The following is a 16649-nucleotide window of genomic DNA, read 5'->3' on the forward strand; positions in this document are numbered from 1 at the left end:
AGAAATAAAAACTTTGAGGTTCGCCGATGGCATTGTAATTGTCAGAGACAGCAAAGGACTTGGAGGAGCGGTTGAACGGAATGGGCAGTGTCTTGAAAGGAGGATATAAGATAAACATCAACAAAAGCAAAAGGAGGATAATGGAATGTAGCCGAATTAAGTCGGGTGATGCTGAGGGAATTAGATTAGGAAATGAGAAACTTAAAGTAGTAAAGGAGTTTTGCTATTGGGGGAGCAAAATAACTGGTGATGATCGAAGTGGAGAAGATATAAAATGTAGACTGGCAGTGGCAAGGAAAGCGTTTCTGAAGAAGAGAAATTTGTTAACATCGAGTATTGATTTAAGTGTCAGGAAGTCGTTTCTGAAAGTATTTGTATGGAGTGTAGTCATGTATGAAAGTGAAACATGGACGATAAATAGTTTGGACAAGAAGAGAATAGAAGCTTTCGAAACGTGGTGGTACAGAAGACTGCTGAAGATTAGATGGGTAGATCACATAACTAATGAGGAAGTATTGAATAGAATTGGGGAGAAGAGAAGATGGTGGCACAACTTGACAAGAAGAAGGGACCGGTTGGTATGACATGTTCTGAGGCATCGAGGATCACAAATTTAGCATTGGAGGGCAGCGTGGAGGGTAAAAATCGTAGAGGGACACCTAGATATGAATACACTAAGCAGATTCAGAACGTTGTAGGTTGCAGTAGGTAGTGGGAGATGAAGAAAATGCACAGGATGGAGTAGCATGGAGAACTGCATCAAACCAGTCTCAGGACTGAAGACAACAACAACAACAACAACACAATGCACGACCGCATGTTGCAGGTCCTGTACGGGCCTCTCTGGATACAGAAAATGTTAGACTGCTGCCCTGACCAGCCCATTCTCCAGATCTCTCAGCAATTGAAAACGTCTGGTCAATGGTGGCCGAGCAAATGGCTCGTCACAATACGTGTCACTACTCTCGATGAACTGTGCTATCGTGTTGAATCTGCACGGGCAGCTGTACCTGTACACGCCATCCAAGCTGTGTTTGACTCAATGCCCAGACGTATCAACGCTGTTATTACGGCCAGAGGTGGTTGTTCTGGGTACCGCTTTCTCAGGATCTATGCACCTAAATTGCGTGAAAATGTAATCACATGGCAGTTCTAGTATAACATATTTGTCGAATGAATACCCGTTTATTATCTGCATTTGTTCTTGGTGTAGCAATTGTAATGGCCAGTAGTGTATCAGGAGTCGTGTAAAACATCGAATCTCCGACATCGCTGCTGCCGGAAGAGATCCTGCAGGAACTGGACCAACGACAACTGAAGACTATCGTTCAACGTGACAGAAGTGCAGCCCTTCCGCAAGTTGCTGCAGATTTCAATACTGGACCATCAAAAAGTGTCACCGTGCGAACCATTCATCGAAAGATCATCGATAAGAGCTTTCGGAGGAGAAAACCCACTCGTGTAGGCTTGATGACTGCGCGACACAGACCTCTAAGCCTCGCCTGGGCCCGTCAACACCGACATTTGACTGGTGATGACTGGAAACATGTTGCCTGGTCGGACGAGCCTCGTTTCAGATTGTATCGACCGGATGGACGTGGACGTGTATGGTTACAGAGACAACCTCATGTATCCGTGGGCCCCGCATGCCAGCAGGGGACTGCTCAAGTTGGTCGAAGCTCTGTAATGGTGTGGGGCGTGTGCAGCTGGAGTGATATGGGACCGCTTACACGTCTAGATCCCACTCTGACAGGTGACACGTAAGTGAACATCTTGTCTGATCACCTGCATCCCTTCATGTCCACTGTGCATTGCGCCGGACTTGGACAATTCCAGCAGGACAATGCCACAGCCCACTAGTACAGAATTGCTACAGAGTGGCTCCAAGAACACTGTTCTGAGTGTAAACTCTTCCTCTGGGTACCGAACTCCCCAGACACGAAGGTTATTGAGCATATCTGGGATGCCTTGCAACGTGCTGTTCATAAGAGATCTCCATCCTCTCATACTCTTACAGATTTATGGGCAGTCCAGCAGGATTCATGGTGTCAGTTCCCTCGAGCACTACTTCAGACTTTACTCGAGTCCATGCCACGTCCTGTTGCGGCATTTCTACTTGCTTGCGGGGGCCCTACACGAAATTAGGCAGGTGTACCAGTTTCTTTGGGTCTTCAGTATTTATACAAATAGCGGCACGTAATGTGGGCGAGGCAGAGGCGAAGTCGACAACGGTCGCCAGCAGTGCAGGCCGGCCGCTTTCGCCAGTGTCCGCGGTTCCCTCCTCGGCTCGTTGCACCTCTTTTTCTGTCGCCCGCGCTACGGTAGCCGGGGGACAGCCGGCGTTACGTCCGTGGCGAATCGGCAGTGGGGCGGTTCCCAGGGAAACCCAGCGGCACGTGACGTCACGCCGCTGTAGTGGAAAGCGACTGCGCAGCCTTCGGCAGCTCGGCCGGACGTAACCCGTTGTCCAGCCTCCCACTGCGGACCGATCACGACAGCCGGGCGTTCACAGGACGGCCTCCGCATCTTCCGTTGCGTTCGCCCCATGGAGGTAAAATAAGAGGAGCTGTCACGACGTCACAAACTTGAAGCCGACCCAAGTGAAGATCCGCCATGTTAGCTACCCCAAAACATTCGCTCCTGGTGGTTTTATTCCGTGTAGTCGTGAAGTGTTTTGATAAAAAGCGCCGGCTTGCGTCGCTTACAGGTGTACTAATCGTTCTGATTGTAGTCTGAAGTTAAAACAAATCATATTTCATTCGTAAGTGAACTTATTTAAGCGCTATTTTCTTATACGGGGTGTTACAAAAAGGAACGGCCAAACTTTCAGGAAACATTCCTCACACACAAATAAAGAAAAGATTTTATGTGGACATGTGTCCGGAAACGCTTAATTTCCATGTTAGAGAACATTTTAGTTTCGTCAGTATGTACTGTACTTCCTCGATTCACCGCCAGTTGGCCCAATTGAAAGAAGGTAATGTTGACTTCGGTGCTTGTGTTGACATGCGACTCATTGTCTACGCAACCGCGGTACCAAATGTAAGGACTCTTCGTGCTCGTATTGTGGACGACTGTGATACAATACGCCATTCTCCAGGGCTGCATCGGCGCATCAGGGATTCCATGCGACGGAGGGTGGATGCATGTATCCTCGCTAACGGAGGACATTTTGAACATTTCCTGTAACAAAGTTTTTGATGTCACGCTGGTACGTTCTGTTGCTGTGTGTTTCCATTCCATGATTAATGTGATTTGAAGAGAAGTAATAAAATGAGCTCTAACATGAAAAGTAAGCGTTTCCGGACACATGTCCACATAGCAAATTTTCTCTCTTTGTGTGTTTCCTGAAAGTTCGGCCGTACCTTTTTGTTTCACCCTGTATATACTTGAAATTCTGATGCACTGTAAAGTTTTACAGTATGGTTTTATTTCTATGATTTGAATTTAGATTTCCTATCAATCCAACGCAAAGAGCTCACTGGAGGTGAGCAATACACTCGGTATTCATTGCTTGGTTATTCCCAAGTAACTGAAAAGTCCTGGCAAGAAATATCCTGGAAATGGGAACTAACGTTTTAAAATGCAATAATTTAATATAAAAGTGATGTAACTATATGTAGTTAATTAAATCTTCAGTAAAATGTGTGGAACACCTGTGACAGTGGTTAAATTATAAGTACTTAAAGGATTACATATTTTTAAAAGCAAAGTTCCCTATCTAAGTGCAGTCTATTTAGATCATTACATTAATCACTGTGCTGTCGTGTTACCCTGTAAATTGCTGTTATTTGCCACACTGAATGTCACTTGGTGGGTGCAATTCAAAAACATGTATAAATTACAATGGGGATGACAGTCTTAAATGCAGTTCTTTTCCGTCGTAATTTAACGAATCTTTCACTTTGTTGACATGAGAGCTGGCTTGTTTATATCATCCCTGCATACCTGTAAGGGAGAAGAAAGGAAATAAGGTAAGTTTCTTGCAAACCTGAACATTTAAAATTTGCATTTGACATGAAAATGCAACGAATACAAATCGGTGCATCTAAACTATCAATCGTTGCATTTGGAGTTCTGGCTTTGTCAGTTATCGACACAAACACAATGAAAGTGAATAGAAATGGATTACGAAAGCACGCTTTCCATTGCACATAATTTTCTTCTCGCTTATTCGAAGTGTGGCAACGGCCTTGCCACAGTGGATACAGCGGTTCCCGTCAGATCACCGAAGTTAAGCGCTGTCGGGCTTGACCGGCACTTGGATGGGTGACCATCCGGGCCGCCATGTGCTGTTGCCATTCTTCGGGGTGCACTCAGCCACATGATGCCAATTGAGGAGCTATTTGACCGAATAGTAGCGGCTCATGTCAAAGAAAACCATCATAACGACCGGGACAGCGGTGTGCTGACCACATGCCCTTCCTATCCGCAACATCAGCTGAGGATGACACGGCGGTCGGATGGTCCCGATGGGCCACTCGTGGCCTGAAGACGGAGTACTTATTCGAAGTGTATGAACAAAAAGGAATCACAGTACTGAGGCCAGAAGCGAAATATTTTCGTGTATCGTGTATCGAATACGCATTTAACATCAGATAAAGTTTGAAGTTGCGTTCCTTATGCTGTGTTGTTCACTAAAACAGTGTAACATTTACTATATAAAACAAATATCGCGTGAACGCATCAGAAATGAAGAACAAGAAGCAACTGTAAATACCCGTCTGCTAATGTTTTGGGGGGTCCAAGATGGCGGCAGATCCTGCCCACTGGCTTCAAAACAAGGTACAGCGTAACTATCTAGCGCCATCTCCCCTTATTCTACCTCCATGGTTCGCCCCCACCGTGCCGGACTACGGATCGCAGTTTATAAAACGATCCCGCCCCCGTAGGTTGTGCCATAGATCTTATTTTGGTTTAGCCATAAAGCATGTGACATTTAATAAGTGTCGGAACGCCGTGCGAGGGTAAAGATGCCATATAAATGTGCCCGCGCCAGAAAGAGATATGTACGAAGATGTGTGTTGTAATGTTTTCTTATGCCGATATCGAATTTTTCACTCTTCAACGCGTCCGTGTTTCTGGGTGGAGGTATTTCGTGTATGTCTCTTCTACTACGTGATCAGGCCCAGTGGACCGCACGCATCTACAAGTTTCCTCCTCCACTGTATTCTGTCCATTGCTGCTATCCGCCATCCGTCCACATCTATTGACACTCGGTTTAAATCTTCATGGAGTCCATCCCTCCAACGCTTCTTCTTGGGTCTCCCGGGCGGTCTCTTTCCTGTAGGTGTGAAATTCAGGAGCTTCCGAGGCCATCTGTGATCCTCCATCCGGGCCACATGGCCGGCCCGCTGCATTCGTTTGGCTTTGACAGCTCCTGCTATGTTGGGCTGCTGGTATAGTTCCTCAAGCTCTCGGTTGTATCTGATCCTCCATTCCCCTGTATCTGCATCCAGAACTGGACCGTAGATCTTCCGAAGCACTTTTGTCTCAAAAACGAGGAGCTTGTGGAAGTCCTTTTTCCGGATACTCCATGTCTCACAGCCATATAGAACAACAGGCTGGATCAGGGTTTTGTACAGTCAAATCTTGAATTGCCTGGAGATATATCTGGACCGAAGCAGTTGTACTAGGCTGTGGTAAGATCGGTTTCCTGCTTGTATTCTGGTATTGACCTCTGCTTCACATGACAAGTTCTCAGTGAAAAGTGCCCCTAGGTGTTCGAATTCTTGCACTCTCTTGTAGGACTGGTCCCCAACCTGCAGAGATTGTAGATGATCAGCAGTCTGACAATGACCACGCGTCAGAACGAGGTACTCTGTCTTGGCTTCGTTTATGTTTAGCCAGCAGCCTCCTTCAGTGTTCTGGTCATTTGCTCCAACTCCTCTTCCGACCTAGAGAGTAAACAGATATCCTCTGCATAGGCTAAGTATGCCAGTCTCTTTCCTTCGAGAGTGGTTCGTGGGTCACGTCGTCCATAAACAGCACTTTTCAATCTATCCCAGGCATTATGAGATTTTCACTCTGCAGCGGAGTGTGCGCTGATATGAAATTTACTGGAAGATTAAAACTGTGTGCCGGACCGAGATTCGAACTCGGGATCTTTGCCTTTCGCGGGCAGGTGCTGTGCCAACTGAGCTACCCAAGCACGACTCACGCCCCGTCCTCACAGCTTTACTTCTGCTAGTATCTCAACTCCTACCTTCCAAACTTTACAGAAGTTCTCCTGCGAACCATGCAGACCTCATTCTGAAAACATCCCCAAGGCTGTGACTAAGCCATGTCTCCGCAGTATCCTTTCTTTCAGGAGTGCTACTTCTGCAAGGTTCGCAGGAGAGCTCCTGTAAAGTTTGGGAGGTAGGAGGCGAGGTACTGGCAGAAGTAAAGCTGTGAGTACCGGGCGTGAGTCGTGCTTGGGTAGCTCAGTTGGAGCCGGCACGGTAAGTCAGCGTGTGAATTAGAATAGAGATCAACATAAACATCATTTCCGCTCTTTTTATTGCTCACGAAACCCACACATTGCATATTGTACCACCATAAAGCGGGAGCTTCAGAGGTGATGGTCCAGATTGCTGTACACACCGGTACCTCTAATACCCAGTAGCACGTCCTCTTGCATTGATGTATGCCTGTATTCGTCGTGGCATACTATCCACAAGTTCATCAAGGCACTGTTGGTCCAGATTGTTCCTCTCGTCAACGGCGATTCGGCGCACGTCCTTCAGAGTGGCTGGTGGGTCAGGTCGTCTACAAACAGCCCTTTTCAATCTATACCAGGCATGCTAGATAGCGTTCATGTCTGGAGAACATGTTGGCCACTATAGTCGAGCGATGTCGTCCTGAAGGTAGTCATTCACTAGATTTGCACGACGGTGGGGCGAATTGTCGTCCATGATGTCCAATGCCTCGCCAATATGCTGCCGATACTGTTGCACTATCCGCTCGAGGATGGCATTCACTTATCGTACAGCCGTTACAGCGCCTTCCATGACCATCAGCGACGTACGTCGGCCCCATATAATGCCACCCCAAAACAGCACGGAACCCTCTCCTTGCTGCACTCGCTGGACAGTGTGTCTAAGGCGTTCAGCCTGACCGGGTTGCCTGCAAACACGTTTCCGACGATTGTCTGGTTGAGGGCATATGCGACTCTCATCGGTGAAGAGAACGTGATGCCAGACCTGATCGGTCCATTCGGTATGTTGTTGGGCGCATCTGTGCCGCGCTGCACGGTGTCGTGGTTGCAAAGATGGACCTCGCCATGGACGTCTGGAGTGAAGTTGCGCCTCATGCAACCTATTGCACACAGATTGAGTCGTAGCACGACGTCCTGTGGCTGGACGAAAAGGATTTTTCAACATGGTGGCGTTGCTGTCAGACTTCCTCCGAGCCATAATCCGTAGGTAGCGGCCATCCACTGCAGTAGTAGCCCTTGGGCGGCTGAGCGAGGCATGTCATCGACATGTCTCTCTGTATCTCCTCCATGTCCGAACAACATCGCTTTGGTTCACTCCGAGACGCCTGGAGACTTCCCTTGCTGAGAGCCCTCCTGGCACAAAGTAACAATGCGGACGCGATCGAACCGCGGTTTTGACCGTCTAGGCGTGGTTGGACTACAGACAACACGAGCCGTGTACCTCCTTCCTGGTGGAATGACTGGAAGTGATCGGCTGTCGGACCCCCTCCGTGTAATAGGCGCTGCTCATGCATGGGTGTGTAGATCTTTGGCCGGGTTTAGTGACATCAGTCAAAGGCACTGTGTCACAATATGCACAATCAACGTGTATCTTCAGGAGTTCTGGGAACCAGGATGAGTGTTTTGATGTGTGTGTGTGTGTGTGTGTGTGAACCACGGCGGCGTGTGAACAGTTTACAAAGTGATCCGCTTCGGTAGAGCTTTCACCGTTGGTCCGAAAGCCAATGGTCATGCCTTTTTGTATGTCGGATGAATTGCTCCGTTTCCACATTACGAGAACGACTGCAGTGTTGTCCGCGTCGCACCCGCCTGTTTTTTTGTACTCCCTCGTTTGCTGGTGCTACCATGTGCCGTCTGCGAGTAGTTTTTGTACGTTGACGTCGAACATAGGCGGTGGCCACATTAGTGTGACGCTTTGGCCACATTAATGTGACTGCATCGAGATGTTAGGGGCTTAACACAATAAGACCACTATTGCAGTTAGAAGCTGTCTGTACAATTTGAGGCTGCCTAACTCGCGGCGCCCAGATTACTCACAGGGAGACCGCACGGATTTTTACGATATTCTTATATTTACACTCCTGGAAATTGAAATAAGAACACCGTGAATTCATTGTCCCAGGAAGGGGAAACTTTATTGACACATTCCTGGGGTCAGATACATCACATGATCACACTGGCAGAACCACAGGCACGTAGACACAGGCAACAGAGCATGCACAATGTCGGCACTAGTACAGTGTATATCCACCTTTCGCAGCAATGCAGGCTGCTATTCTCCCATGGAGACGATCGTAGAGATGCTGGACGTAGTCCTGTGGAACGGCTTGCCATGCCATTTCCACCTGGCGCCTCAGTTGGACCAGCGTTCGTGCTGGAAGTGCAGACCGCGTGAGACGACGCTTCATCCAGTCCCAAACATGCTCAATGGGGGACAGATCAGGAGATCTTGCTGGCCAGGGTAGTTGACTTACACCTTCTAGAGCACGTTGGGTGGCATGGGATACATGCGGACGTGCATTGTCCTGTTGGAACAGCAAGTTCCCTTGCCGGTCTAGGAATGGTAGAACGATGGGTTCGATGACGGTTTGGATGTACCGTGCACTATTCAGTGTCCCCTCGACGATCACCAGAGGTGTACGGCCAGTGTAGGAGATCGCTCCCCACACCATGATGCCGGGTGTTGGCCCTGTGTGCCTCGGTCGTATGCAGTCCTGATTGTGGCGCTCACCTGCACGGCGCCAAACACGCATACGACCATCATTGGCACCAAGGCAGAAGCGACTCTCATCGCTGAAGGCGACACGTCTCCATTCGTCCCTCCATTCACGCCTGTCGCGACACCACTGGAGGCGGGCTGCACGATGTTGGGGCGTGAGCGGAAGACGGCCTAACGGTGTGCGGGACCGCAGCCCAGCTTCATGAAGACGGTTGCGAATGGTCCTCGCCGATACCCCAGGAGCAACAGTGTCCCTAATTTACTGGGAAGTGGCGGTGCGGTCCCGTACGGCACTGCGTAGGATCCTACGGTCTTGGCGTGCATCCGTGCGTCGCTGCGGTCCGGTCCCAGGTCGACGGGCACGTGCACCTTCCGCCGACCACTGGCGACAACATCGATGTACTGTGGAGACCTCACGCCCCACGTGTTGAGCAATTCGGCGGTACGTCCACCCGGCCTCCCGCATGCCCACTATACGCCCTCGCTCAAAGTCCGTCAACTGCACATACGGTTCACGTCCACGCTGTCGCAGCATGCTACCAGTGTTAAAGACTGCGATGGAGCTCCGTATGCCACGGCAAACTGGCTGACACTGACGGCGGCGATGCACAAATGCTGCGCAGCTAGCGCCATTCGACGGCCAACACCGCGGTTCCTGGTGTGTCCGCTGTGCCATGCGTGTGATCATTGCTTGTACAGCCCTCTCGCAGTGTCCGGAGCAAGTATGGTGGGTCTGACACACCGGTGTCAATGTGTTCTTTTTTCTATTTCCAGGAGTGTAGTTCCCTAAGCTCACTGGCGTTAAAGAAAACATAAGTTTTGAAGAACCGTTAAATGACTGCTCGAATGTGCACCATGCCAAACATACAAGTCGATGGGGGTAGTTCGGTGCTGAATTGTGCATTCAAGATTCCGTGGGAAACAAAGGAAGCGTGACCTCTGCGGACTGCAAGGACGTTATTGTGGCCACTTACATCCACTGATGCTGTCTTGGTGTGATGGCGTCTTCCAGCAGGATAACACTTCGTGTCTCATGGGCAGAGTCGTGTCATAGTGGCTTCATCAGCACGGCAGTGAGCTCACACTGATTTTTAATAATGATACAAGCTGAAGAAACTAATTGAGATTTGTGCCGCAGCCAGGACTCCTGCTTGCTGGTCAAGTGTGCTAACCATTACGTCACCATGATACTGTGATTAAAAAAGGCTCACCGAATACTCAGGCACAGCCCCATCCCTAATTTAAACTTCACGAGATGGTCTGCTGATCTGATGGAACAAAATATTCCTGGAGACATACGAGTCTTAACTTTACCTTCGATAATAATACAATTAACTAAAATTTGTGCTACAGCCGGGACTTGAACGCCGGTCTACTGCTTACTAGGCAGATGTGATAGCCATTACGACAGCATGATCTTGCGGCTAACACCGTTGCAGTCTCGGCAGTGGCACAAACTTTAATTCATTTCTCCAGCATGCGTCATTATCAAAGATGAAGATAAGACTCGTAAGTCTCCAGGAAACAAAACTTCCTTGCAGATTAAAACTGTGTGCCCGACAGAGACTCGAACTTGGGGCCTGAGCCTTCGCTGGCAAGTGCTCTACCACTTTCATATCTGCGCACATTCCGCCACAGAGTGAATATCTCATTCCGGAAACATTCTTCCATAGTCAAGGTGTCATGACTATGTTGTTGTTGTTGTGGTCTTCAGTCCTGAGACTGATTTGATGCAGCTCTCCAAGATACTCTATCCTGTGCAAGCTTCTTCATTTCCCAGTACCTACTGCAGCCTACATTGAATCTGCTTGGCGTAGTCATCTCTTGGTCTCCCTCTACGATTTTTCGCCTCCTCGCTGCCCTCCAGTACCCTATTGGTGATCCCTTGGTGCCTCAAAACATGTCCTACCAACTGATTCCTTCTTCTAGCTAAGTTGTGCCATAAACTCCTCCCCAATTCTATTCAATACCTCCTCATTAGTTATGTGATCTACCCATCTAATCTTCAGCATTCTTCCGCAGCACCACATTTCGAAAGCTTATATTCTCTTCTTGTCCAAACTATTTATGATCCATGTTTCACTTCCATACATGGCTACACTGCATACAAATACTTTCAGAAATGACTTCCTGACACTTAATTCTATACTCGGTTAACAAATTTCTCTTCTTAAGAAACGCTTTCCTTCCCATTGCCAGTCTACATTTTATATCCTCTCTACTTCGACCATCATCAGTTATTTTGCTCCCTAAATAGCAAAACTCCTTTACTACTTTAAATGTCTCATTTTCTAATCTAACTCCCTCAGCATCGCCCGACTTAATTCGACTACATTCCATTATCCTCGTTTTGCTTTTGTTGATGTTCATCTTATACCCTCCTTTCAAGACACTGTCCATTCCGTTCAGCTGCTCTTCCAGGGCCTTTACTGTCTCTGACAGAATTACAATGTCATCGGCGAACCTGAAAGTTTTTGTTTCTTCTCCATGGATTTTAATACGTATTCCGCACTTTTCTTTTGTTTCCTTTACTGCTTGCCCAATATTAGTTTTAGTAGTTTTGGAATTTATGCCCGCCGTGCAATTCGCTCCCTATGGAGGGCCCTCCACGTTGGTTTGGTACTGACCGGGTCCGTGAGTGCAGCATTCAGTTCAGACTTTCACGGCTGTCGTCCTGTTTTTTTCGTCATAGATCTTTTCAATGACTGTGTGATGAGTCAACAACATAAGTCTCCAGGAAAATTTAATTCCATCTCGTTGATTTGCTCGCCACCATATTCTCCTGATCTGAAACCGATGGTAGAACACAGCTGCATCGTCATCTGGCGCCAGCACCGTGCTCACAAACCACGGGGCCGCAGTTTACGGGAATTGCATGAGCTGTGTGTACAGACGTTGAGCCACATACATTTGTAAACTTATCAAGGACTTGTCGAATATAAGCCACGCACAATCGCTGCTGTACTGCGTTACCGGTGTTGAAAACGCCGCTATTTAGGAGCTGCTGGTAATATTTCGCCTCATCAGATCAGCGTAGTTGCGTGGCTGAAGAGGAAGTGACTTCTGTTACGAAGCACGTAACCGCAATTGCGTGTTTTCTCTGGGGCAAATTACTCTTCGCTCTCTCCATTATTAGGTGCTTTGCGCGCCTCGTCATTTCCGAGGACGTAATGGCACTTCCACTGAAGGACATCAGCAACCGTCGTCGGGTGGGAGGAGGAAAGGGGGAAGGGGGGAGGAATAATCCGACAGTGTTAATGACTCTGGCGTCACAGCTCTGGCTGAGTTGCGGGGCTCTAGCCTCACTCTCTGCTCCAAGGGTTAGGCCTGCCGAGAGACAAAAATTACAGTGTTAGGAAAGTGTCCTACGACCAACATGTTAACAATCGCGATCGACAGGGTGAGTGTGTTGGGGTGTAGGCCGGCCGCTGTGACGGAGCAGGTTCTAGGCGCTTCAGTGTGGAACCGCGCGACCGCTACGGTCGCAGGTTGGAATCCTGCCTCGGGCATGGATGTGTGTGATGTCCTTAGGTTAGTTAGGTTTAAGTCCTTCTAAGTTCTAGGGGACTGATGACCTCAGAAGTTAAGTCTCGTAGTGGTGAAAGCCATTTGAACCATTTGTTGGGGTGTAGGAAAAGGAGGGGGGCGTATAAGGTCACTTTTAACGTGTTTCTTAATTAACTCTAAAACCGAACTCGATTAAACTTTCTACAAACAAATGACAAATTCATTATTTTTTCTCTAGAACTAATAGTTTCAGCGTCGCAGGGGTTGGAAAAATCGCAGTTGTCCACCTTACTGTTTTAATAGTATAAAATTAATTTTTATTGTTAACTAAGGTGGATTAAGAAGAAATATTAAATGTGTGTAGCAAGGATCAGGGACTTAAGCCTATGAATTGCAAGATGCAGGTGTGCCAACACCTCGCAGCTGTGAGAGCTCACTGAGTTGGGGAATTAGGGTTAGTAAAAATAGTACGAATATGCAAGGTGTTTTGATTTAAACGTCTTTGAAGCTGCCAGATTCTCTTCGTTTACATCCCTAACTTCGCCCACGACATATTCGCCTTTTCTTGTACTACGATAGGAGCATTTTACATTCTGGTTTCCAACTTTTAGTCTACCGCCAGACCTTGGCAACTGATGTAGATTTTTGTTGAGTCTTCTAGGACTGTATCAGGATGCACGGGGGTGGAGTGTAAAACCGCGAGGGAAATAAGGTCGGCGAATTGTGTTGGTGCACTTCATAGGTCTGCAGACTGAAGAAGGAGCAGTGACTGGCCTCTCTGTCTACTACACTACGTTGTAAGTAGGCTGTGTAGGTTTTTTTTTTTATTGGTAACGCCACATAGCGCTCTGTATGAAAATCACTGGCTGTGCTGTGTGCAGTATGTGGCTGGTTGGCATTGTTGTAATACTCGCCATTGTAGTGTTGGGCAGCTGGATGTTAACAGCGCGTAGCGTTGCGCAGTTGGAGGTGAGCCGCCAGCAGTGGTGGATGTGGGGGGAGAGAGATGGCGGAGTTTTGAAATCTGTAAGACTGGATGTCATGAACTGCTGTATATATTATGACTATTAAGGTAAATACATTGTTTGTTCTCTATAAAAATCTTTCATTTGCTAACTATGCCTATCAGTAGTCAGTGCCTTCAGTAGTTTGAGTCTTTTATTTAGCTGGCAGTAGTGGCGCTCGCTGTATTGCAGTAGTTCGAGTAACGGAGATTTTTGTGAGGTAAGTGATTTGTGAAAGGTATAGGGCCAGATTGCGTTGCGCTAAAAAATATTGTGTGTCAGCTTAAGCACAGTCCTGATCAATTTTTCCAAGGGGACGTTTCAGCGTCACAAGGAGCAACTATATGCTCATCCACAAACTTACACCGATCGTTCACAGCATGCCTTATAAATCACTAGCGACGCAGAGGGGTGTTGATGGTTCAAATGGATCTGAGCACTGTGGGACAACATCTTAGGTCATCAGTCGCCTAGAACTTAGAACTACTTAAACATAACTAACCTATGGACATCACACACATCCATGCCCGAGGCAGCATTCCAACCTGCGACCGTAGCAGCCGCGCCATTCCAGACGGAAGCGCCTACAACCGCTCGGCCACACCGGTCCGTAGGGGTGTTGATTTTCCGAGGAGTGCGTTAACACTATATCGAACATACATGTAGGATTATAACAGGAAGGGGCAATGCACGTAAATCTGTGCACATTGTTCTACACTGCTAGATAAGAAATTGATTCTTACAAGGGAAACTCGCCACCACATCCTCCTAAGATTTAGTGGTGAGATGGCTCGATGGACAGCCCGTCAGAAATTGCACGCAGATCAAGCGTCTAAACAGCAGGGAGGTGTGCTCAACCGTGAAAAATGAAGCAAAATACAAGCAGTGAGCGGACCAAGCTCAAGATGTGCAACGTGGAGAGAATTGAAAGAGCTACGGCGTCGTGATTATGTGGTCACGGTGTTGGAATGGGGAAATGCGTGTTCAAATCTCCCTCGTACCCTAAATTTCTTTTCACAAAACTATGAACTGCCCGTCCAGTGATTCACGTGTCTGTTTGCTGTATTCAAATTTGTGCCTGTGTTGTAGTGTGACGCCCGTTTGGAACAGCGTCACGTGAGGTAGGGAGGGCCGGTGTGGCCGTGCGGTTCTAGGCGCTTCAGTCTGGAACTGCATGACCGCTGCGGTCGCAGGTTCGAATCCTGGCTCGGGCACGGATGTGTGTGATGCCCTTAGGTTAGTCAGGTTTACTTAAGGGACTGATGACCACAGATGTTAAGTCCAATACCGCTCAGAGCCATTTGAAACCATTTAAGGTAAGGACCTCCAGACGTATGTACCCCCTATTCGTTCTAACCAAGTACCACATGTTATGACTCTTGCGTTCCATTTTTTAACGTTTGACTCGAGAATTCCTTTGTTGTGACATACACGGCTGCTTTAAGTCTCCGCGGGAACGGCCTTCCCGCAGTGGATACACCGGTTCCCGTCAGATCAGCTAAGTTAAACGCTGTTGGGTGTGGTCGGCACTTTGATGGGTGACTGACCGGGCCGCGATGCACTGTTGCCATTTTTCGGGGTGCACTCAGCTTCGTGATGCCAAATGAGGAGCTACTCGACCGAATAGCAGTGGCTCTGGTCCCAGGAAAGCATCATAACGACCGGGAGAGCGATGTGCTGACCACACCCCCCTCGTATCCGCATCAGCTAAGGATGACACGGCGGTCGGATGGTCCCGATGGGTCACTTGTGGCCTGACGACGGAGTGCTTACGTCTTCGCACATGTCTTTATATGAGGACACGTCCAGCACTGTCGAATACGATCGTTTTGATGGTCCAGGTGTTACGACGTGGGGAACACAATGTCGCATGCACGTCCTTATCTCCCAATCTCTGATCACTGCACACTCACCGGGCACCGCTACTGCGACGCTGTACCCCATCCCCATGTGCGCCATTTCAGAGGTGCACTCGCCGTTATTTAATGGTTATAGACCGGGAGGACGACGATTCAATCGCGCATCCGATCCCCTAGATTTCTCTAATCGCTCCATGCGAATACCACTATGCCACCTTTAAAAAGGCGCGGCCAGTTTCCTTCCCCGTTCTTGACACAATCCGGGCTTGTGCTCCGACTCTAATGATCTCGATCACGAGGGGACGTTAACCCCAATCTTCCTTCCTAAGGACTCTACAAACACAACAGCGTTAATCAACTTATGTGCTTCACCTGCGTTTGGCGCCGTAACGTTCGCCTTCCGCGTCCGTGAAAAATTTCCGCATTTGCACTCAGATTTTATGGGAATTAGCGTAGTTGTGACAGTACCACTAGCAATCTAAATCATTCAAAACGTAACTGAAAATGTAGAAGTCGTAAGCATGCTAAATCATTCAAAATGTAAGGGCAAATATGGAAGTTTTTCACCAACTCAAAAGACTAGTGTCATGTGGTCAAACGCAGGTGCTAAATTGAAGCATATATAGGGCCATTATATCTTCCCAGTCCTTGAAAACGGAGATACAGCTCCGAAACGCATTGGGCAAGAATTGGAAAATAAAAGCATTGTCGTCAGAATGCGACCACTCCTGATAATATACAAGAGGTAAAGGTAGATAATTAGGTGATAAAGTAATTGAACAAAGAGAACATTAATACAACAAACAATTATACACTCCTGGAAATGGAAAAAAGAACACATCGACACCGGTGTGTCAGACCCACCATACTTGCTCCGGACACTGCGAGAGGGCTGTACAGGCAATGATCACACGCACGGCACAGCGGACACACCAGGAACCGCGGTGTTGGCCGTCGAATGGCGCTAGCTGCGCAGCATTTGTGCACCGCCGCCGTCAGTGCAGCCAGTTTGCCGTGGCATACGGAGCTCCATCGCAGTCTTTAACACTGGTAGCATGCCGCGACAGCGTGGACTTGAACCGTATGTGCAGTTGACGGACTTTGAGCGAGGGCGTATAGTGGGCATGCGGGAGGCCGGGTGGACGTACCGCCGAATTGCTCAACACGTGGGGCGTGAGGTCTCCACAGTACATCGATGTTGTCGCCAGTGGTCGGCGGAAGGTGCACGTGCCCGTCGACCTGGGACCGGACCGCAGCGACGCACGGATGCACGCCAAGACCGTAGGATCCTACGCAGTGCCGTAGGGGACCGCACCGCCACTTCCCAGCAAATTAGCGACACTGTTGCTCCTGGGGTATCG

At 48.4% G+C, this 16649-nt stretch overlaps 1 protein-coding gene and 1 pseudogene across 1 annotated transcript in view; both read left to right on the plus strand.

Annotated features, from left to right (window-relative positions):
* Nucleotides 1-16649, plus strand: part of LOC126293300 (chondroadherin-like protein) — a 329161-nt gene that overhangs the window by 24383 nt on the left and 288129 nt on the right. The window lies entirely within an intron of this gene.
* On the plus strand, nucleotides 4184-4301 carry LOC126293853 (5S ribosomal RNA; annotated as a pseudogene).

This window comes from Schistocerca gregaria, chromosome 10 (assembly GCF_023897955.1).
Source record: "Schistocerca gregaria isolate iqSchGreg1 chromosome 10, iqSchGreg1.2, whole genome shotgun sequence".
NCBI classification, from domain to species: domain Eukaryota; kingdom Metazoa; phylum Arthropoda; class Insecta; order Orthoptera; family Acrididae; genus Schistocerca; species Schistocerca gregaria.